This window comes from Tupaia chinensis, unplaced genomic scaffold, assembly GCF_000334495.1.
Source record: "Tupaia chinensis unplaced genomic scaffold, TupChi_1.0 Scaffold000557_1, whole genome shotgun sequence".
NCBI classification, from domain to species: Eukaryota; Metazoa; Chordata; class Mammalia; order Scandentia; family Tupaiidae; genus Tupaia; species Tupaia belangeri.
The window spans coordinates 1,099,972-1,123,118 of NW_006160069.1; the positions used below are offsets into that span (position 1 = coordinate 1,099,972).

Genomic DNA, 23,147 nt, shown 5'->3' on the forward strand with positions numbered 1-23,147 from the left:
CAGGACTTTCAAGTCATGGAGTTGTTGACACTATAGTTGATTAGTTCAGTGGAAAGATGAGTCAAGGTTTAGTCTGGAGGTCTAAAGGAAGAGCCTGTTAAGCTAAAGGAAATGTGGTGGCATCACAAATAAAACAAACTAGGCAAGCTGTACCACAGACATCTCGGACATAAGAGTCCACCAAATTTTTAAATTCAGTTATTGAGGATAAATTGGACAAGTGTTAATGAGATGAGATGTATCCTCATTAAAAAAAAAAAAAAAAAAAAAAAAAAACGGAAACACATTCACCATGAATCTCAAAAGAATCTAATTTAGGTTAAAATATTTCACTCCCTGCCACCGAGTACATTAAAGGCATACTTTATTTATGGAAGTACAATTTTCTGGAAACCCAAAAGAGTCAATGATGTAGTTCTATTCCCAAGGCTAGCAGACTTGAGACCCAACATTTCAGTTTGAGTATAAAAGCAAAAGAAAACCAATGTCCATCTCAAAGGCACTCAGACAGGAAGTTTCCTCTTATTTACAGACGTGTCAGCCTTTTCCTCTATTCAGGCCCTCAGTTGATTGGGTAAGAGCCATATACAGAGAAGAGAGGACAATGCGTTTTACGCAGACTAATTGATTTAAATGTTAAGTTCATCTTAAAAACACCCTGAAAGACACCCAGTATAATCTTTGACCAAATGTCTGGGCATTCCATAGCCCAGTCAACTTGACATATAAAATTAACCATCACACCTGACAATGTACAATATACTATCACAAGAGAGATTTCTTTTAGAACTTACTGTGTCAATAAAGCATTGCCTTCAGAATCTGCCCCCCTCCCCACTTTGCTTCTAAAGTATGCTGTTTCCTTTACCTCTTCCTCATATGAATGTCAGAGGAAACACTTGGGAGCTGACATTTGCAAAGCATCATGCTAGATCATGATACCAGTCTCATCACATTATGTCCCCACATAAAATGGGGATCTTCAAAGTATCATCATTCAAGGTGACAACAATCTTCAGGAAGGCATTGGAGCCTAGATTCTTTTACTCAGGATGGTCAGCTCAAAAATTCAGTCTTGTCAGTGTACTAGACCTGGTCAAACTCAGAAAATGTAATTTATAGAAATTAGATTCAGGAGACTTCTAAACAAACAAACAAACAAAAATCAACCATCCAGGGAGTTCTTTATTCAAAGCATTCTTTCATTATAAAATTATTTCAGAAGTCAAATTATAATCAAAATATGCTCTGATTATGAATTCAGAGTAAGGGCATTAATTTAAACAAGATGATGTTCAATGGTATCAAAGAAATCTCACAATCAGCATCATAAAGGACAAATCTCAAGACAAAATTTCTCAAGAATCTTCTGCCAAAAAGTACCTTAGAAATGTTTTCAGGAGTTCTATTTCCACCCTTTTGGCTCTCTGAGTAGCACCTGGTGTTGGCAAGAATAAGTGCCTTACGAAAGTCGGCAAAGATGGATCTGAGAAGAAAGTGGTTGCTCCATTTCCTAAAAATGTTGGCAAGAAAAAGTGCCTTACGAAAGGCGGCAAAGATGGAGCCGAGAAGAAAGTGGTTGCTCCATTTCCTAAAAAAGATTGGTATGATGTGAAAATACCTGCTACGTTCAACATAAGAAATACTGGGGAAACACTAGTTACTGGGACTCAAGGAACCAAATTGTGTCCAACAGCCTTAAGGGCCTTGTGTTTGAAGTAAGCTTTACGGATCTGCAGAATGACAAAGTCGCATTTAGGAAATTCAAGCTAACTATTGAGGATGTTCAGGGCAAAAACTGCCTGACTAACTTCCATGACATGGATCTCACCTATGACAAAATGTGTTCCATGGTCAAAAAATGGCAGACCATGATTGAAGTTCATGTCAGTGTCAAGACTACCAATGATTATTTGCTTCATCTCTTCTGTGTTGGGTTTATTGAAAAATGCAACAGATACAGAAGACCTCTTATGCCCAGTATCAGCAGGTCCGACAAATCCAGAAGAAGATGATGGAAATCATGACCCAGAAAATGCAGACAAATGACTTGAAAGAAGTGGTCAATAAACTGATTCCAGACAGCATTGGAAAAGACATAGAAAAGGCTTGCCAATCCATCTACCCTCTGCATGATGTCTTCGTCAAAAAAGTAAAAATGTTGAAGAAGCCCAAATTTGAAATGGGAAAACTTATGGATTTTTTTTTTTTTGCAAATCTTTTTTTTTATTTTAGTTTTTTCTTTCTTTATTTACATTCATTCACTGTACATCATTATAGCATACAAAATGAGATTTTTCCATTGAGAATACACTGTATATTGGCTCAATCAAGCACATCAACATATGTGTTATTGTCAACAAATCATTTTCCATTTCTTGTTTTCTGTATATTTTGCCTTTTTTCCCATCCTTGATTCCCTATCTCACCCTCTGCCATCTCCCACCCTCCTCCCACACTGTGTCTGGTATCTATTGTTGCTTTCTATGCCTCCCCCATTTTATTGTTTCACTAAATATCTTAATAAATCTAAATATTTTCAATAGCAAGCACAGCTGATATGTACATATCCATGAACACAAGACTGACTTTAGGCATAAACCTCAGTGAATAGAATGAACATACTGTAAAGTAGCACCTAACTAGGGCTATATAGCTTAACTGCAGTCATCAAATAGGTATTTCTAATGCCTTTTTTTTTTTTCTTCTGAAAATTTTTTTTTTTTATTAATTTACATTCATTCCCTGAGCATCATCACAACATTCTAAATGTGGTTTCCCATCTAGAATATACTATATAGTGGCTTAATAATGCATGTTATCATCCATAATATTCCATTTCTACTTTCATATATATGTTTTTTTACCCCATGTCTAGCCCTCTGCCCTATTCCACTCTCTTATTACACTATCTCTGCTGTCTACAGTTGTCTTCAATCCCTTTTCCCCCAACATTTCGTTGGTCACACAATATCATAAGTAATCTAACTACTTTCAATAGCAAGATCAGCCGATGGTTTCAAGAAAAGCAGTTTTGAACTGGTAAGGATATTTCTTTGAAACTTAAAGCCTAGAAACAGGTTAGTATTCTGTTCAAATAGTCGGAACATGAATCTATTGATAGCTGAAGACAGGACAAAAGTCCTTAAAACCAGACAACAAAGCTTAGAAGAAAAGCAGCAATATTTTAGTCAAGTCGTAGAATACTGTTTCATCAGTTCAGTCTCATGTACTTAATCTTTCTTCTGTATCTGTTGAGGTTCGATGTTCCAGATTGAAATCTGGGATGTAATACTCAACTCCAGCTTTTGGCCCTACAATTAAGTTGCCCATTTTCTTAGTTTCTGAACTCTTATTTCTGTGTGTCTGCATTTAATTTTACTGACATAGCACTCCCTTAAGAACTTCTTGGAGATCCGGTCTGGTGCTGGTAAATTCTTTCAGGTTTTGTTTATCTGGGAAAGTTCGTGTCTTTTCTTCCCAAATGAACGATAACCTTGCTGGGTACAGAATTCTCGGTTGAAATTGCTTTTCCCTTAATACTTTGAATACATTTTCCCATTCTCTCCTCGCTCTCATTGTTTCCGATGAGAGGTCTGCCGTTAGTCTGATGGGATACCCTTTGTAGGTAACTTGCCTTTTTTCTCTTGCCAGTCTTAGTATCTTGTCTTTGTCTGTGGTTTTGGTCAATCTGGCTATAATGTGTCTTGGAGAAGATCTTCTTGGGTTGATTCTATTTGGGGTCCTCTGTATTTCTTGGGACTGAATCTTTGAGTGCCTCTCCAGGTTTGGAAAATTTTCTTGTAAGATTTCATGGAATAGATTATCAATGCCCTTATGAGTCTCTTCACCTTCTGGGATGCCTATTATCCGGATGTTTGGACGTTTGATGGTATCTAGTACTTCTCGCATATTATTCTCAAATTTTTGGGCCATTTTCTCAGTCTTCGCGGTGGATTTTTCTAGGCCAACCATTTTCTCTTCTACATTAGAGATTCTATTTTCTGTATGATCTAGTCTGCTTTTAATACTTTCAAGGGAGATTTTGACTTCTTGTATTATAGCCTTCATCTCTAACAGTTCCATCTGATTCTTTTGTAAAGTGTGAAATTCCTCTTTTAGATCTTGCATGAATTTCCTTACCTCCTGGAACTCTTCAACTCCTTTCTCCTTCCTCTTCAGCAGTTCCTTGTCTCTCTTCTCTTCCATCTCTGTTAGCTTTGCCATTATGAATGTTCTGAATTCTTTATCAGACATTTCCATGATTTCCATTGAACTGTGTGTGGATAAAGAGGAGCTATCCTTTTCCCTTGTGGGAGAGGTATTTTCCTGCTTCCCCATATTTCTTGTGGTCCTGCAGCGATTTCTAGTCATCTGGTGGATGGTCGGTTTCTTCCCAAACTTGGAAGTTCAATCTGAGGGTCGAGGAGTGTGCAGAAAAGGAAGCAGAGAGAGGGAAACAATACCAACAACAGCAAAAAAACAGACAAGAAACTGAAAAAGAAGAGAAAAACTTTTAAATAAATCTAAAAAGAAAAATTAATATTCAAAAAAATTTCAATAAAACTCAAAAATTAGAAAACCGCGCGGTGTGCTAGCGCTAGATCGCAGGAGCCATGGAGCTGTCTGTCTCTTGAAGAAGGGCTGTTCTGGGAGGAGGAGAGGGGATTATTAACAAGTTAAAGGGCTAGGTGGGAGGGGCCCAAGGGTCCTGTAAAATGCCTCACCTTAAAAAAATTCTAAAAAGTAAAAAATTTAAAAAAAGAGAGAGAGCGAGAGCGAGAGAGAGAGAGAGAGAGGACAGAGACAGACGTAGAGAGAGTCAAAGGCAGATAGAGACAGGAGACTTGAAAGGGATGAAAACTTATGGATCTTCATGGTAAAGGTAGTAGCTCTTGAAAAGCTACTGGGAATGAGATGGGCGCCAAAGTTGAAAGTGGTGATGGATGTGAACCACCAGTCCAAGAATCTGTTCAAAGTTCAGACTTTCAATAGTGACAAATAAAAATTACTATTTGTGACCTAAAAAAAGAAATTGTTTATTATTATTTTAAATGCCAGGCTGACCAACTTCTCTTCCTTTCTAATGCATTATTTCTTTTAAAAATATTTAACTGATTCAAGTCAAGTCTGGTTGGTTTATAAGCTATTTTACCTCATTAAGATGACTTCTAGGAGCTGGCAGGTGGCATGGTGGTTAAGGGGGCTAGACTCCCACATGACTGACTGTGGTTCCAGTCCTGGAACTGGCGGCTTGCTTTTGCACTTTCCCTCTCTGTCTTTTTCACTCTGTCCCTCTCTGGTCAAATAAAATAATTCAAAAAAAAAGAAAAAAGATAAACAGATGACAGATGACTTTCATATTTCTGCTCTTAACTTTCTTAAATTTTTTGGGGGGGACGGTTTTTGCTATAGGGTACATGCACTCGCCAGAAAGACAAAGAGACAAAGAGAGACAGAAAGCGAGAAATCACCTCCCAGGGGGAATGGCCACACTGCAATCCCTTTTCCATTCTCCTCTCAGGATCCTAGGCACGCACGCACACGCTCCTGGCGTGAGTTTAAGCCACCCAGGATCCTGGGCACGCACGCACACGTTTCCGGGATGAGTTTAAGCCACTGAGTCCGGGACTCGAACTGCAGTCAACTACATGGGAGTTCAGTGACATAGCCATTATGCTAACTGCTGGTCCCTAATTTTCTTAATTTTTAAAAAAGAATCTCACCATTTGACTTTCTTGTCATTAATATCTATTCAATCAGGGACCAGCAGATGGCATAATGGTTATGCAGCTGGATTCTCATGTAGTTGTATGTAGTTCGAGTTCCAGACCTGGTGGCTTGAAACACACTGGGTATGTGCTCTAAACTCAAGAGGAGAAAGAACAAAAAAGGGATCCTGGTGTGGTCATCCCCCCAGGGGGTGATTTCTTGTTTTCTGTCTCTCTGTCTCTCTCTTTCTCTGGGGAGCACACACACCCTAATAGTTAAAAATATCTCTCAAAAAAAAATCTCTTTAATTGTTACAATTCTGTTCTGATAGTCTATTGCTGATTAACAAACTATCTTAAAATATAGTGACTTAAAACAACAATCATACTTAATATCATTACTGTTCTTTCTACATTCTCAATGTTATTTTCAGCTCAGGCTATTGGTCTAACTGACTTTAGAATGCTCTAATATTTTTAACTGGTTATTTGTGCCCCCCTGACCATTTTTGAATGGAACAGCTTTTGTTTTTTTTTTTTTTTACTGAGCATTCTTTTTACTATCACATCCACTGCTGTTTATACACAGTGTTTTACTCCTTATATTCTCATACCCCTCCCGAGTTCTGAAATCTTAGAAATCCAAAAAGTAGCTGGCTAGCTAGTCTGTTGAGCTATTTCATCTTAAGAAATGTATTATGGTTAAAAACAGGTGAAGTACGTGTCTCTCAGATATGAACATTCTTCAGTGCCTTAACCTAAAGGAGTTGATACATTCGAAGTGTAAGCATCAAAGCAGGGTAGGTTTTGTAAAAATCTTTTGCTCTATGAAGAGGAGATTTGAAAGTGAGTCATTGGTTCATTTATAGAAAAATAAATAAAATCATGATCCACAAAATATAATTCTTTGTAGGAAATACCATTTAGTGACAAGTAGCCCAAGAAGATAAATTTATTCACCCTAGAAAGATTCTTTAAATAACTGGCTATTTTTATAATCACATTAATCTTCATAAAGAGTTTATAATCTCTGGTAAAATTGCTCTTCTAATAGTCCAGTCTCATAAAGAAGTAGGAGCCATTGAGTCGCCTGGGCTTAGACTTCATACCTTATGATACGAAGCATTTTACTACTGGAAGGGTCTCATAAGGAAAATTGATAAGATTCCTAATACTTCATGGTTACTAGAATGCTGAAACCTCAGAAGAAATGTTTTTCTTGTGGCTTTTCACAGAAAACCATGAAGTACAGGAATTTGCTTTAAAGCCACTTTATTCATGTATTCAACAAATATTTGTGGAACATTACTGTGTGCCAGGAACTGCCTACGGTGTAGAGAACTCAGCCTGAGCAGGTGGAGCCTCTGTCCTGGGGAAATCTGCACTGCGAACAAAGGCTTTCACCCCTGGGGTTACGTTGAGACTTTTCACATATTACTCTGTTTTCTTCTTTAGGGTTATCTCACTTGTCTATCATCAGATAATTACTGTCTGGAAAGATTAAGGGAACAAATCCTGAACTTAGAATGATATGGTTCAGAACCTAGCTCCATTAATTAGAAGAGTTTTTAAAAGAGGATGAATAAATGCCAGAAGCCCTGACCACTGCTCTTACGTGAGTTCTGACAATAGTCACTACAAAGTTTTTTGAGTCACGACTGCCTTGTTTTTCCTTAAGAATTGTGTTTCACAATATCCTCAGGCAAAAATCCTTGTATATTTTCTTAATCCATTAGATTCAACTTATTTTTCCCTCTCCTGTGAACCTTTGGCCAGTGAGACACAGTTTCATTTTCATTTTTTCAAAATGATAGTATAAAAAACAGAAGTGAAAGTATGAATCATAATACAATCAGGAGTTCACAGTGACATATCCATTTATAACTCAGAAAACTACAGGGTATTTCCAAATTGATGTCATTCATAGATAGAATGCCATGTGTTGTGGAAGAATTAGAAAAATTACCTAGGCCAACTGGGGGATTTAGAATACATGTGGGATATTCCCAGCGAATTCTTTTTTCTTTTCTTTCTTTTTTTTTTTTACAAAGACTAATTTATGTACCAAATTCACTGGCAGCCATCTTAGAAACTACAAACTGGATTCTGGTTTGTGCTTAATTATGACAACAGACGTCTATGCTAAGATTTTAATTTAGAAACCGCAATATCAGTGCTTTAAATAACTCAAGGTTTTCTTTAATGTTCTTAAGGTAGTTATATAAGGACCAAAATTAGGATGAAAGCTCATGTAGCTGTTTTACTAATAAGACAGATATTTTATAGTAAAAATATAAACTTGGCTGAAATTATTAAAATTGATTTTTATTTCATTCTTTTATGGGGAGGGAAAAAAATATAAATCTCATTTCTTCCAACCTAACAATTAAAACAGGATTTTTCCCTTCTTCACTACATTTCAGTTTTTAAGAGCCTAAAAAGGTTATGCATATATTAAGTAGATCAGTGATATTACAGAGAGGCTGTATTTCCCTCTGGTTGTACATCTGTGCTCAAAAAGTACTTTGTGTTAGTTCTGCCACATCTTCTGCTATGCTTGCTGGTTGGTTGGTTGGCTGGCTAGTTTGACCCAGATTCTGATATCTAGTTGTGAGGGTGAGCCCGCTGTAACTCTTTAATAAATGTTCTTGGTCTCCTATCAGCCAATGTCCATGACATGGAAGAATCGACAGAGGTTACTCCACTCACTAATCCTGGTAATGCCCTGTCTGCTCATTGGTTTTGGAGGTCTTACCTGTGAGTCCAGAAGTTAACCCACACTATCCTGTCATGATGCCTGCTCTTGACTAATTTGTTATATTAGATCTTTCCATGAAGACACAAGTGAATCTGCTAATAGTGTGGTCTGACGCCATGTGATTAAGGAACCAATTTAAAAATGTATCAGAAACTAACTCGTTCCATATCCCAACAGGAAGTTCACATTGATGACCTAAAGACTAAAAGTAACACTTAAATGTTTTGTTTTTGTTTTAGTTTTGTTTTTGAGAGAGACATTCTTGCTATAGGGGGCATGCACTCACCAGAAAGAGTCAGAGACAGAAAGTGAGAAATCACCACCCAAAAGGGAGATGGCCACACTGCAATCCCTTCTCCTCCATTCTCCTCTCAGAATTTCGGGCACTCACACATGCACCTGGCATGAGTTTCAAGCCGCTGAGTCTGGCACTCAAACTGCAGTTGACTACATGGGAGTCCAGCGACATAACCATTATGCCACCTGCTGGTCACGACACTAAAGTGGGAACCAGCAGTTGCTGTAATGGCTATATCACTGGACTCCCATGTAGTCGACCGCGGTTCAAGTCCTGGACCTGTGGCTTACACTCACGCCAGGTGCGTGTGCATGCGTGCCTAAGATCTTGAGAGGAGAATGGAGGAGAAGGGATTGCGGCGTGGCCATCCCCCCGGGGGGTGATTTCTTGCTTTCTTTCTCTCTGTCTTTCTTGAGAGCACATGTGCCCTATAGCAAAAACCTTTCCAAAAGAAAAAGTTTTAAGAAAGTGGATCAGCTTGTGGTGTGGTGATTAAGGCAGCTGCATCTCACATGGGTGATTACACAGTTTGGGTCCCAAAGCAGGAAGTTTGAAAAACATGCCCAGCATATGTGGGTGCATGCCCAATATCTGAAATAAAAAGAGAAGTGAAAAAGGGATTGCAATGTGACCATCCCCCAGGGTTTTTTTTTTTATCCTTTCCTTCTTTCCCACTCTCTCTAACAAGCACATGCACCTTCTGGTAATTTAAAAAGAGAGAGAGAGAGGTTTAAGAGAAAATTGGTTAACTACCTCCTGACAAATAAAAAATTTTCTTAAAATATAAAAGGTTTGTCAATTGCAATAAACGTGCCACTCTGGTAAAAGATATTGAAAAAGGTTGTTCATGTGTGGGGGTAGGGGATTATGGGAAATCTCTGTATTGTCTGTAAAGTTTTACTATGAACCTAGAAATATCCTTTAAAAGAATCTGTAAGAAAAATAAGTAAACAAAAGAGTAAACCACTGAGTACAAACTAAAAGAAAAATAAATGTGTCGACGTTAACATTTAAAATTTTTATGCACCTAGGTAAGGTAAACATTAAAAGACAAGCTGTAAGAGCCAGATGGTGGTGCAATAGTAAGGCAACACTCTACAATCCTAAAGCCTTAAGGAAAGGTCCCAGGTTCATACCCTGAGAGCTTCCTGTACATGCTAGGCATGTGCAATACCCTGGTACTGGTGACTAAGGCTAGGGGTGGATTGTGACATGAAGACTGGGTACTTCTCTCTTTCTCTCTCTCTCTCTCTCTCTCTCTCTCTCTCTCTCTCTTTCTCTCTCTCCCTCTCACCAGGAAAAATAAGTGAATGAACTTTTAAAATTAAAACAAGATACTCTTTCATATCTATCAGACTGGAAATGTTCCAAGTCTGACAATGACAAGTAATGGTGAGGAAGTCGGGGAAACAGAACGTTTCTAATTCCTAATGTTCATTGCTATGATTAATGAACAACTGAATTTCTACTATCACAGTGCAGAATAAACTTGTAAAGAAAAATATGAGGTTGAGAGTGCAAATTGATATAATTTGGGGAGCATTTTGACAACATTTAGTGAAGTTTGTAGTTTAGAGCCCAGCAAGTTAATTTCTGAAGTAAAAATTCTAGAAAAGAACTTGCACAAGAACACAAGAATGTTCATTGCAGATGTATTAAGTTGTTGGAAAAGTCATGATGTGTTTTTCTTTTCTTTTCTTTTTTTTTTTTTTGTTATTTTTTTGAAGAGGTTTTTGCTATAGGGCGCGTATCCTCACCAGAAAGACGGAGAGAGACCAAGAGACAGAAAGTAAGAAATAAGCCCCCAGCGGGGATGGCCACGCCACAATCCCTTCTCCATTCTCCTCCTGGGATCTTTGGCACACACCCACAAGCACCCAGAGTAAGTTTAAGCCACCAGATCCAGGACTTGAACTGCAGTCCACTACATGAGAGTCCAGCGATCTAGCCATTATGCCATCTGCTGGTCCCAGCCTCATCATTTTCTTGAGAGCAGTTTTGGGGTATAGTAAGTTTTAATTTTTGATAAAGTCTAATGTCCCTATGTTTTCTTTTCTCCAAAATGCCTGCTAATAGATGAGTGGATTCCCTTAGTTTCATTTACCTCAATACCAAACATCCATCCTCTCTATGGAGTCTTACCAAGTCAGGACACTGGTATTATCTATTTACTTCCACTGAATTACCCTTCTCCTCTTCCCCAAACTCCCTATTACCATGGAAATCTTTCCTACTTGAAAATTCACCTCCCATCATATCTCTGGCCCTGACACTTGGTCTGGTCCACAAATCCTCCTTCATTTTACCTTTTCTGGCAAGCTTGCCTGGCTTCTTCAGACTGAAGTTACTGGAAATGAATAACCACAAACATTACCTGCCTCACATTCCCCAAGCCAACTAGGTACCAGCTTGAATGAGGAAGAACAAAGGAAGGAAAATGAAGAAGGAAAAGCATAGATTAAGAACCTCAACTATTATCTTGTCATATTCTTCTCCTATCTAGTCTTTGGATGATATCCTCACATGTAAATTAGTGCCTAGCTCTGTGGTTTGAATAAGGGAGGGAAGCCTGGACATCTGGGGAATTTCTTGACTTGTCTGGACATTTCTGCTCAGCCTGGAGTAGATGTACTCTTACCCTGCATCCTCCTCACTCTAGGAACTTGATGAAGGTATGGTCAGACCTCTTCCGCATATAATTGGAGAGAGAAGTGCCCTGGGCATTGGCCATGCCCTCTTCCTCTACAGTCAACCTCCTCTTCCAAATCTCTGTGCACAAAACGTCAGAGACAGCCCCACGCTCCCATTTAAGGGGTACAAAGAGTCTAGCTGCCATATTGGTGTCCAGTCCTCCTCTCAACCAGCCTCAGTCAACGAGATGGTATTCTCAGCTTTCCTTTTCCTCTCTGTGACCTTGCTATTCTGATGTAATAAATGAAAAGGTGAACGTCAGAAATCCTCCATACCTCTGTTGGTAACAAATGTGAAGAACTGGGTGTGTACTTGACTCCATTTTCTCTTGGATCAATCACGTAACTTGTTTTCAGGTTTTACTTTGTTATCACATTAGCATTATTCAATTTATTCTCAATTTGCTTTTTTCATCTCACTGTATATTATGAACATCCTTTCCAGTTGGGACATTTATATCCATATAAATCTTACTCATTCCATTGTGTGTGTGTGTGCAAGCACATATTTGTCATAATTTATTCAGCTCTCCACTTATGAGTATTCTGATTCTTGAAGGTTTATTGATACTACAAACAGTGACACACATAGCATTATGTCACTATATGTACTTTATCCAATGTGACTTTTATATGTTAGAATTCAGGAAGGTGTCACTGTTGAAAAATAAAATGACACCAAAAAGGACAGGACTCAGAGAGGTTCCAGATGGCTGAGCACATGGAAGAGGCTCCTGAAGGGGACATCAGGGAGGGCATGGAAGCACCATCCTACCCCCACACACACACCTTACTCTCTGCATCGCTTATCTGTGCCTTTTGAAATATCCTTTATAATAAGCTGGTAACCATCAGTGTCTCCCTAAGTTCCCTAAACCTCTCCTGCAAATGGATTGAGCTCAAGGAGAGGAGGAAGAATAGCACTCTGATGTGCAGACAGCGGGTGGGTCAGAAGTCCCAGAGGCCTGGATTTGTACCTGCTATCAGGTGAGAGGAGGGGAGGACTTGTGGGATGAGCCCTCATCTTGTAGAGCTGATGCTAGCATCAGGTAGATAGGTACGGAATTGAAATAGATTAGAGGATGGTCAGGTGGTGTTTGCTACGGATTTTTTTTTTTTAAGCTACAGAATGTGTCTTTTGCTTACTGACTGGGAGAAATTTCCACAGAGAAAAAATAAAGAATTCAGAAACTGGAATTGCTGTATAATGTATAGTTTTATTTTTAAAAAAGAATGAATCACTTACTTTCTATTTATCACTTTTTTAAAAGTTTCTACAGGACACACACACTCATCAGAGAGAGCTAGAGAGAGATTGAGAGAGAAAGTGAGGAACAAGCCACCAGGTCCTGGACTTGAACCCTGATCAGCCGTGTGGGAATCCAGAGCCCCAACCACCATGCTACCTGCTAGCTCTGTATAGTCAGTTTAATTCAAATAGTGACTGCCAGGTTTATCTGCCAAAACGAAGTGAGGAATTCACATTCCTGCCATCAAAGAAAGGGAATGCGTGTATGCCTAAGTATTTGCTAGCAATGGTTGTTACTGCTTGTTTGAAACATTTGCCAATCAGACAAGTAAAAAATATCTCATTATTGTTCCAATTCAGTATGGAAATAATGGGGGAGTAATGATGTAAATCCCAAACCAAACAGAAGAGTGCCTGAGAACTGGAAAGGCTTGGGCGCACTGCTCCTATCTCTCCCCGCCTCACCCGGTTTAAGGTCCATGTTCCTTCCTACCGAAGTCTAAGAAAGTTAGGAATACCCAGTGTTTTCTTTCAATGCAACAGGATTATGTCAACTGTTATTACAAGGAAGGCTAGCCACACTAGTACAAAAAGGAAAAGGTGTGTCCACTGGTTAAAATAAATAAAATGCCAAACACACATAGAAACAGTTTAAAACCTAATAGTCACTGTAGCGTTGAGGAAGCTGGTAGGACAAAGCACACTCGGCTGCTTATAAACTTAAGGTCTCCAAACTTTTACAGCCACGTTTAGGAAATAATGACAGGACGGCCTCGGAAAGGTTTGATCGTGGGACTGATTTCAAAACTGTATTAACTGTGATCTTACTTTTGGCCCTAACTGATACCAATGATTTCAGACCTATTAGTGACCAGTGAGCTGGTCACACTATGTAAGGTGACCAAATATAAAGGACACAGCACGCTGATGTGTGGATGCACCTAATTTCATTTTACACTAAGGCAGAAAATTGTACAATTGCAACACTGTAATGCTTGCTTAATTTTAATTTAAAGTCTGTAAGAAAACTTCATAAGAGGCCGGTGATTCAATGGTAGTTAAAATCAGTCCTATTAGGTTATGTACTCTATCTAAGGGACAATAAATAGATTCTTAGAAGATGTTAAAATCAGGACCAGCAGTTAGGGTAATGGCTATGTCACTGGACTCCCACGTAGTTGACTGAGGTTCGAGTCCCGGACCCGGTGGCTTAAACTCACACCGGGTGCGTGTGCGTGCGTGCCCAAGATCCCGAGAGAATGGAGGAGAAGGGATTGTGGTGTGGCCATCCCCCCTGGTGGGTGATTTCTCGCTTTCCGTCTCTCTCTGTCTGTCAGGTGAGTGCCCGTGCCCTATAGCAAAAAAAAAAAAAAGAAAGAAAGCCACCAGGTCCAGGACTCAACCGCGGTTGGCTATGTGGGAATACCAACACTGTAACCACCTTGCCACCTGGTGGTCCACCCTTTTTCTTTTTGAAAGAGGTTTTTGCTATAGGGCGTGTGCACTCACCAGAAAGGCTGAGAAAGAGAGACAGAAAGCAAGAAACCAACCCCAGGGGGGACAGAAACACCACATTCCCTTCTCCTCCATTCTCTTGGGATCCCGGGCAAGCATGCACATGCACCAGCATGAGTTTAAGCCACCAGTTCCGGTACTCAAACCACAGTCGACTATCCTATAGCGAAAGCCCCTCAAAAAAAAAAAAAAAAGTTGAAGAGATACGGGGCCATGAGGATGCCTGGGTCACAGGGACTGGACATGCAGAAATGTTTGTACAGGACATGAGGCAGCTCAGGGATGAAACCACCTGTACTACCTGGAGCATGGCAGAGCTGTTTGTGGGTCACTGGACAGTACTTGCAACGTCAGAGATCACAGCAGAAAGTAATAAACTACTGCTATGCCAAAATAGTTTAAATAGATATAGTAAATGTTTGGGGCCAGCAGGTGGCACGGTGGTTAAGGTTCTGGACATGCCAACTCCCACATGCCAACCACAGTTCAAGTCCCAGACCTGGTGACTTGCTTCTCACTTTCCCTCTCTCTGTGTGTCTCTCTCTGGTCAAATTAAAATAAATGAATGAATGAATAAAATTAAATAATTCTTTGAAAAAATATATTAAATGTTATGGAAGACAAATATGAGAATATCCTTGAATTGACAATACAATGTATCCATGCCTTAAAAAAAAATACTGTAGTCCATAAAGGTATACATTGATTACATGTAAACCAGAAATCATAATTTTTAAAAATAAATGTAAAGAAAAAATAACTTAAAAGACATATTAGTGGGAAATACACTATAGGCAGACATTCTTCTTAGAATAGCATGCACTTATTTCTACTTACTCCTCTCGTGGTACTATGATGTTTGTGGGCATGTGTGTCAGTCTTGACTATCACACTATAAGCTTAAAGGTAGGAGATTCTTTTACTCACTTTTATAATGTCTGAATCTAGTGCAGTGTCGGTACAAAGCACATGCTCTAAGAATGTGAGTTGTGGATGTTGGAATGCCATGCAGGATGCTAAACCACTGACACATTGACATAATTAGATCTACTGATATAACTGTGCCGTGGACTAAATGGTATCACCTTCCCCTCTCCCTGTCAAATTCATATGTTCACGACCGCAGTCCGAGTGCTGGACCCGGTGGCTTAAACTCATGGCCAAGATCCCAAAAGGAGAATAGAGGAGAAAGGATTGTGGTGTGGCCATCCCTCCCAGGGGGTGACTTCTGGCTTTCTGTCCCTCTGTCTATCTCTGTCTTTTAGGCGAGCGCACATGCCCTATACCAAACACCTCTCCAGAAAAATTTAAAAATTTTAAAAAAAAGGAAAGTGGGCTCTTACCAAGAACCAAATCAACCAGCACCTAGGTCATGAATTTCCTGCACTCTAACTGTGAAAAAGTATATTTCTGGGACAAGCTGTTGGCATAATGGCTGTTACTGGACTTCCATGTAGCCAAACATGGTTTAAGTCCCAAACCCAGTGGTTTAAACTCACGCTGAGCGCATGTGCGTGTGTGCCCAAGATCCCAAGAGGAGAATGGAGAAGAGATTGCGGCATGGCCATCCTCCCTGGGGGGGTGGGGGAAGGGGATTTCTCACCTTCTCTTTCTCTGACTCTCTCTGTCTTTCTGGCGAGTGCATGCGCCCTATAGCAAAAACTTCTCCAAAAATAAATAAATAAATAAATTTTTGTTGTTTAAGCCACCCAAGCAGATGAAATACTTAGATAACCTAATAAAAATATGAATGCACTTCATTGATTCCATAACAAAAATGAAGATCAAAGAGCAATGACTGTTTTCAAGCAATTCTGTAATATAGTGACCATCTGAGATTAAATTCTCAGACAATATTTGGTATATATGAATTTAAGGGTAACAAGGAGTCTTGATGATCAAAATAGAAAAAGAAGAAAAAATTAAGATATGTGCCATGGGCTAGCCAGTGTCTTGAGTGAAGGTGGCTAGATCCCACATGACCAACTGTGCAGTTCAAGTCCTGGACCCAGCAAGTTGCACATGTGCCCAAAATTCCAAAAGGAGAAATGAAGAAGTGATTCAAATGCTTCCTCACTTTCCTTCTCTCTCCTCTCTCCCTCTCTTTCTCTCATCTCTCTCACTCTTCCTCTCTCTCCCTCTCTCTCTTCCTGATAAACACAAGTGTCTCCTAGCAAATTAAAAAAAAAAAACAGATAAGTGCCCTAGATTACATTTAACATGAAAGGATTTTGTTCTACATGGAAACATTTACTCAGCCTGCATCTGAAAGACTCTTTCAGTTTAATTACCTTTGATATTGATAATGTTTGAGAAATATTTCAACATTTCGGTGCCCCATTCTCTTCTTAAATTCTCTCCTTGCATTCATAAGAGATGACTAACAAATCACGTAAGTGTGATCTTTAAGCCATTGTGCCAATGCATCTTCCGAACTGGAAAAAAGGTAACTACTCAAGTTTTCCTTTTGAAGCATAGCATCCCACAGAAAAATAAATGTCATTTACTTGTCAAAACATCTTTTTATGAAAAATTGGCCATCAGACATTTATATCCCCAAATTAGCAAGAAAACAGTTTGCAATAACGTCATCCTCACTACAGATTCCTTAAATAAAGGTTACATTCATGGAGTAAAAGAATTAACTGAGCAATCTGGTACACACTTGGCACATTTACCATGATGGCACCCAAAATGAGCAGAGAGGTGTAGACGCACAAGTCCAGATCTAAGCCCCTTTCTCCCATTTACTCATTTTTAAAGTTGAAATCCTCGACCTGGTGGCTTGAGAAACATGCCAGGCACATAGGTATGTTTGCCCAAAACTTCGAACAGAGGGGAAAATTGGGAAGGATTACAGTGTGGTCATTCCCCTTAGGGGGTGCTTTCTCCTCTCTTCTCTTTCTCTCTCTCTCTCTCTCTCTCTCTCTCTTTCTCTCTCTCTCTCTCTCTCTCTCTCTCTCTCTCTCTCTCTCTCTCTCTCTCTCCCCAAGCACACATACCCTCTAGCAAAAATAAAATAAAATAAAATAAAATAATAAAAGATGTTCTGAGTGTTTAGCACAGGGATGCTTGACATTTTTAACAATAACACCAACTTGAAAGTGTCATTTACAGCAGTTTGGATCTTCTGAAGATACCAACATTTTTCTTTTCTTTCTTTTTCGTTTCTCTTTTTTCTTTTTTTATTCTTCAAAATTCAGATTTACCTCCAACAGTTGCTAAGCTTAATATCTAGGGCATTCCAACGTATCATCACCACCTCTCCAATAATTTTAAGAATCCCCCCTGTGGGGCTGGCAGGTGGCGTGGCGGTTAACAGCGCTGGACTCCCACATGGCTGGCCACAGTCCACGTCCCGGACCCGCAAGCTTGCTTTCTCACTTTCTCTCTCCCTCTCACTTTGTCCCTCTCTGGTCAAATAAAATTAAATTAAACAAATAAAGTTGCATAAAATAATTCTTAAAAACATAAAAAGAATTGCCGCTGTGATAAGTGAATTTCTGAACATGAAAACTCAAAGCTTTGTTACCTTTTCTGCGCTTCTTTATTGATAACTGTGAGCTTTATGCATTTGATTTGTCACTTTCACCCATGGCAAAACTTTGAAAGTAAATTTTTGAGTTTTCTTTAGTATATCATTGTACTCTAAAATAGGTGTAAATTTCCACCCTCTGTAATATTATACCATGCAAAGAACATTTGTAACTAGGTCAATATACACAGTTTCTAGGCACCACCAAGGAAATAATTTTGTTATGCCACAATAGAATATTACCAGAGTAACGGGACTGGGAGTGACTCACAGGCCCTTGCTTGGTGCTCAGTACGGTGGTGGTGCCAAACTGACAGCTCAGAAGACTGATGTAGTTGTGAAAGTCTCCTCGAGAGGTCAGAAGTGACTCTTCCAAAACATAAGCCGTCAAGTAGGAGCACTGTTGGACCCAGAGGAAAGGAGGTACAGCCCCTTTCTCTGACAGTAACACACAGCCTGAGTCGCCGGTGAGTCCTTGAGGGGCGAAGGCAGGCCACACAGTCCTCTGCTCTACGTGGTCCAGAAGGACCAAGTATAGCCACACGCTACCTGGGACAGCGAGAGCCACCTGTGTGAAAATGACAGGAGGACGCAGAATAGACGCCTGGATCTGAAAAGGAAGAATCTGTACATCTTCCATCTTTGTGCCCGAGAAAAGCGACTCCCAGAAATTTGAAAAACTTGGTAACACACAGAAGAGAAATTCTCCCCTTCGTGTATAGGCGAGGGCCAGAGCGTCCTACATAAATGTTTCATTCATTATTCAGAACTAACGCTGCTTGCGAGCAGAAGACTGGAAAAAGCTCCAGCACCAAAGAAGCAGGTATGATTCCTGTCCTCACACGCTCACACGTAAAAATGTGGACGCTGTCGTCTCCTTCTCTGACATACTACACAAAAGGCGGCAGCTAACCCAGCGTACTCTGTATTCAAACCATATGCACAAATTGGCTGTTCATCGATTCGGTCCAAACATCGACTTGGCCCAAAATGTAATTATATTTGCCTTTGTAATCAAGTGCCTCCTGACGCTGTGTTACGTGTTTCCCCAGCTTCAGTAAATTCTCCGAAGAGACAGCGATCCTATGAACACATACTCTTACTCTGTCAGTCACGACAGCTGCTTTCATCAGCTCCCATCTCGCTCAGAATGAAAGTGGACAGTTCTTACCAGGATGTGTGGGAACACGCATGGTCTGGTCAGCATCACCTCTCTGACCACATCTTCTCCTACTTATTCCTGTGTCTATTCCCCAGTGACTAAGCTGGCCTCATGGCCGTTTTTGGAACAGAGCAAGCAAACCTCTTGCTCAGGGATTCACATTTAAGGTTCCCTCTCCCTGAGATATTCTTTCCTTCGATATCCAAATGATCTCAGAAAACAATAGAGTGGACACTTACATGCTTAAAATTTGTGCAGCCAGCAGGTGGCATGGTGGTTAAAGTGCAGGACTCCCACGTGGCAGGCTACAGTTCGAGTCCCAGAGGCACATGTAATCCCAGGAGGAAAATGGAGGAGAAGGAGATTACAGAATGTCCATCCCCCTTGGGGTGATTTCTCACTTTCCCGCTCACTCTCTGTCCAGTGAGTGCACACACTTTGTGGCAAAAACCTAAAAAACAACCTTAACGTTTGCATTTCTTTTAAAATGTTTTATATTCAGACTGTTCATTATCTGGTACTGACTTCATGACCAGTTTGATTATATTCACATGACTTTGCATATAAAAATGTTTTATAAATGCCTTTAAAAATCTGTAAACCTTTTTCTTCACTTAGAGGCTGTATATTCCAGTTTTAATTAAAAACATTAACACTGTATACTTAATGTCATGTTTGTCAAACTCCAATTTTGATATAAATTTTACTGCTGGCATCAATTAAATCCACAAATGCTGAAGTTGAAATGGTTTTGTTTAAAATTCTGACAATTTAAGGTAGCAGACTTCATATATATATATATTTACCTTCAATACTTCACAAAACCTTACTGATGAAAAAAGGTATAAAAGGGGATAAAGTTATAATAGAAAATATGTTGTGGATGCTTATCTGTGGTGGTTTCTGCTGCTAAGACGCTGTGGTCCACAGGCTGGGAACACCTGGGAGGCCCAAGTTTGATTCCCAGTCCACCAGGAGGCCGGAAACAGTGGCATGCACCTGTAACCCCAGCGACTCTGGGAGGCTGAGGCAGGAGGACAGCAACACAGCAAGATCCTGTCAGCAAGACCTTAAAAAAAAAAGAAAAAGGAAAATGGAGAGGGGAGTGTAAAAGAAGTAACAACTCATTTCTAAAAGAACAAAAATAAATGGAAGTAAATTGATTTTAAAACTTTAGAAATAAAAATAAATAAAAAACAAAACCTCAGGAAAAAGTTTGCTAAGTATCTGAAGGTTAAAAGTCAATCATACAAATGGAACATCTTATATCATGATTTCTCCAGGGAATATTTTTAAATTTAACTTTATGTTAATTTGACCAGAGAGAGACAGAGAGAGAAGGCAAGAGAGAGAGAGAGAGAGAGCACGAAAGCAAGCCGCCAGGTCTGGGACTCAACGGTGGTCAGCCATGTGGGCGTCCAACGCCCTTAACCACCACACCACCTCCTGGTCCCCTCCCAGGGAAATCTTAACTTATTTTCCTAGAGCCATTATTAAGAGTCCCTTATCTCTCCAAGTCAGTTTAAAAGATGAGTTGAATGACCATTATCTCTATAGCCCTCTAGAGGAGCTTTGGTCTCATAAAGAGCAGGAAAACGAGTACCCCTATTCTGTGCAGGGGTTCCCAAAAGCACACTGCGCCACCTGGAAGCTTTCATCAGCTTCTGTCACCCTACCCAAATCCAGGTATTTTCATCTGGGCAAAAAATAAAACAAAGCAAACATCTTTTCTCTAAAAACTGAATGTCTAATACAAGCTACTATTCTGAAGGAGGACATTGGTGTCCAGAGTAAACTTCTCTTCATTCTGAGGAAGAGAAGCCTGCTCATCTCCTGTGCACCCTGAAGTGAGGACGGCTAGTCCCACTCCACACGGCTGCACGCATCGAGAGCTCACCACATCACCACTGCACAACAAAGGTGAACCGCGCCAGCAAGCCAGGAGTGATCGCTTAAATCCCAGTGGCCAACCAATGATTGCACGTACGTGAAGTGCACCCCACGCCTGACTAGAAAGATCACACAGGAAAGCCCTCCAATCAGACAGTGTTTTCACTACTGTATACAGGAGGTGTTTGAGCTTGCCTGCATGTTGTTTCCGAGTCGACCTCAGGACTTGGCAGAGAGTCCCCACCACCAGGAAGACTCTCACAAAACTCAGCCTTTGCCTTTGGACTGTCAAAGCCATACATTAGAGAAACCTCAGTTCTTTAAAAATTACCTAAGCTGGGGTATTATCTAAAACACCCAGAATTCTATCCCAGACATATATCAAAATAAATAAAACCATATGTTTATTCATAAATTGTTCATGTTCATAGGCTGCTTAGTCCTGTGGTGGCTGGGTAAGGTACTTACACAGTTCAAGTCCTGGACCCGGTGACCTGAAACACACACCAGGTGCATATGTATGTGTGTGTGTGTGTGTGTGTGTGTGTGTGTGTCTGTGTGTCTGTGTGCCCCAAATCCCAAGAGTAAAATAGAGGAGAAGGGAATATGGTGTGGCCATCCCCTGAGATGGGGTGCTTTCTCACTTGTCTCTCTCTTTTTCTCAGTGAGCACATATGCTTTATAGCAAAGCTGAAAACAAACAAAAGTTGTTCATGTTCACAGCAACATTATTCATAATAGCAAAAAAAGTGGAAACTCAAATGTCCTTCAACCTATGAAAGAATTTTTAAAATATGATATATTCACAATAGCTGTATATTTAGTGACAAAAAGATATGAGATACTTGTACCTGTGACACCTGAATGAACCCTGAAAATGTGTTGTTAAACAACCTATAATGGGACCAGCAGTTAGTGTGATGGCTATGTCGCTGGATTCCCATGTAGTCGACTGCGGTTCTAGTCCCGGACCCGGTGGCTTAAACTCACGCTGGGTGCATGTGTCAATGATTTCATTGACATAAAATATACTGAGTAGGTAGAACAAAGATATAGAAAATAGATTCACTCTTGATCGGATCTGAGCTAAACAGGAAATGGGGAGTGACTGCTAATGGGCATGTGTGGGTTCCTTTAGGTAATGATAAAATATCCTCCCCTTGGATAGTGGCAATGGTTCCACGAGTCTGTGAGTACACTAGAAACCAATAAATTGTGTACTTATAAGAGTGAGGGCCCAGCTGTGGTAGTATACCTTGGTAGACCCTCATATCAAGCAGGCTGAGGCCACACAAGGGAGGCACGGCTTCAATTCCTGGCTCCCCCTAGAAGTCAGGTGCAGTAGCAGGTGCCTGTAGTTACGCTGCTCAGGAGGCTCAGTGCAGGAGGAGCACAACAAATAAGACCCTGTCAAAAAAATGGCGGTGTATGGCTTTTATGGCATGTAAGTTATATCTCAATAAAAGTATTAAAGAAATATTAGCCATCAACATGGTGGTTAGAGCAGCTGGATCCCATAAGTCCCAAATAGCCAGATGCATGGTTCAAGTCCTGGACCAGACGGCCCAGGTATATGGGCTTCCATTCTTAAAATCCCAAAAGGAAAAATGGAAAAGAGATTATAGAGTGAAGGTTCCCCATGGAGGGCTAGGGTTTCTTTCTCGCTTTCTTTTTCTCTCCTCTCTCTCTCTCTCTCTCTTCCTCTTTCCACTGAATGACAACACATGCCCTCTAGCAAAAAAGAAAAATTTTAAAGAAATGTTAAGAATTTTAAGAATTTTTAGAATATTATATAAATAGCTATTAAAAGACAAGCTATGTTAAGAGAGATACCAATAAAACACTTCTCAGTGTTCACAAAAAAGATCATAACTTTTAGCTGAGATTATTATGAGGTGCCTCACTAGTGAAAGTTATGGCAATAGGGACCAGCAGATGGCATAAGGGTTATGTCACCAGACTCCCATGTAGTCAACTACAGTTCAAGTGCCGGACCTAGAGGCTTAAAGCTTACACTAGGTGCATGTCCATGCGTGCCCCAAATCCCCAGAAGAGAATGGAGGAGAAGGGATTGTGGCATGGCCAGCTCCCCTGGGGGGTGATTTCTCATTGCCTGCCTCTCTGTCTCTCTCTTTCTCTCCAGCAAGTGCATGTGCCCTATAGCAAAAATCTCTCTAAAAAAAGAAAGATGCGGCAATAAAGCTGAATACTGAGATGGGTGGCACTTTGCTTTTTTAATAAATTATTTTAATGGAAGTACAAGGTAAGAAAATAAAATAGGAAGAAGTGGGGGAAATGCATGAGTAAATGCCTAGAAAGATGTAGAAAACAAGGAAAAG

General features: G+C 40.1%; 1 pseudogene; it reads left to right on the plus strand.

The window, feature by feature from the left end:
• The window catches only part of LOC102495362 (40S ribosomal protein S3a-like), an 18,000-nt pseudogene extending 4,416 nt beyond the window's left edge, over window positions 1–13,584 (plus strand).
• Window positions 13,585–23,147: the final 9,563 nt, after the last annotated feature.